The following is a 1,541-nucleotide window of genomic DNA, read 5'->3' on the forward strand; positions in this document are numbered from 1 at the left end:
TGCCGTCGAGGCTGCGTTAACTTTTGTAACGTTTTAATAGAGCACTGTCAAATGTACAGCACCTCTGCTCTGCCGAAACCTCGCGCGGTGCCCGACGTCGATTACGGAGGTATTCTTAAGCCCTTCACGAAGTGGCGGGGGAGGGAAAAATCAACCTCCATCCCCACAAAAAAAAAAAAAAAAAAAAAGAAACCAAACAATCAAACAAACAAACAAACAAAAAAACAAACAAAAATCAAAAAGCCCAAAAAAAACCAAACAAAAAACAAAAACCCACAAAAAAACCCCAAAAAACCCAAATAAGCCCAAACAAACAAACAAAGACCTACAAAAAAAACACCACAAAAAAACCCAAAAAAATACCTCTCTTTGTGCTTGCTGCCTCCACGCCGCGGCCGAAGGGTGAGGGATGGCCTGTCCGCGGGGGAGGCACGGCCAGGGAGGTTCGTTCGGTCCCGGAGGGAGCTCGGGGGATCGGCGCAGCCCTGCTGAGGCACCGAGAAGGGTCCGGAGGCTGCGGACTTGGACTGAGTCCGGCCCCATGTGCCGCCTGGGGGACATTCCCCACACCACATCCTGGCAGACTCTCCTGCAGCCTCCCGTTGGGGTTGGTACGCTTATTTTCGGTACTTCTTGCTTAGTTTAGTTTAGTTTAGCGCTGTTTTTAAAAACATTTGCCCTGATGCCTGGCCGAGACACAGAGTAATAGGTTAGCCCGGGAGATACGGGCACTTGGACATAGTGCGGGCTGCAGGTAGTCACGTGTGTAGGGAACAAGAAGCTCTTCTACAGAAAGAACCGAAAATCTCCCTGGCATGGTGTCACTTGCTTGGGTTGTAGGACCCCTCGAGCAAAAGCATGGTGTCAGCAAGTTTAGTGCAATGCACATTCAGTTAGAAACCAGGGAACTCCTCCAAGATACTGCCGTGTATACCAATTGCCCGTCTGTACAGGAACCCTCCCATGCCTGTGGATGTTCTGTCAAGCGCTCATCTCTCCCAGCAAGTAACTGTCCAATGCTGTGCTGTGCACACCATAGGTGCTCTACAGATGTGTCCAGTCCTTGAACATGTACTTTTATCATTTAAAAGCTACTAACATGTCCTGGGAAGAATTCCCTGCATGAGGAATGGTAAGAGAGGTAAGGAGCTTACAGCTTCCTTTTGCAATGGGCATCTGCAGAGGTAGAAAATCTCAAACCTCAAGAAAGACAGAGGAAGGGTAGCAGAGTGTGGAGATGCTACAGCAGCAATGATACATGAAGACCAGTCTGTTGATGTCTGCTTCCTTAGAAAAATAAGAGCCAATAGAAAGATGCAAAGACAGAAGAGGAAGGGGCCAAATTGGGAAGGATCCTTGCAGGGCATTTTTGAAGGAATAAATAGAGATAAAACCTGTCTTTGTCACCATCTCAGAAAAAGACCTTGAAGCTTCCAAAATACGTAGCACCACAAATCAAAGCGACAGCTATGCCTGTGTGTGTGAAAGAGAACCCTGTGTAAAATCTGGGTGGACATAACCAGGAAACCAAAACCTGCAGA

At 47.7% G+C, this 1,541-nt stretch overlaps 1 long non-coding RNA gene across 1 annotated transcript in view; it reads right to left on the minus strand.

Moving 5' to 3' along the window:
• Positions 1-522, minus strand: part of LOC116806823 (uncharacterized) — a 9,912-nt gene extending 9,390 nt beyond the window's left edge. Inside the window, exon 1 of the long non-coding RNA XR_004365903.3 lies at positions 364-522. This is a non-coding gene — a long non-coding RNA (uncharacterized lncRNA). The remainder of the gene's footprint in view (positions 1-363) is intronic.
• Positions 523-1,541: the final 1,019 nt, after the last annotated feature.

The sequence above is a fragment of the Taeniopygia guttata genome, chromosome Z, assembly GCF_048771995.1.
Source record: "Taeniopygia guttata chromosome Z, bTaeGut7.mat, whole genome shotgun sequence".
NCBI lineage: Eukaryota > Metazoa > Chordata > Aves > Passeriformes > Estrildidae > Taeniopygia > Taeniopygia guttata.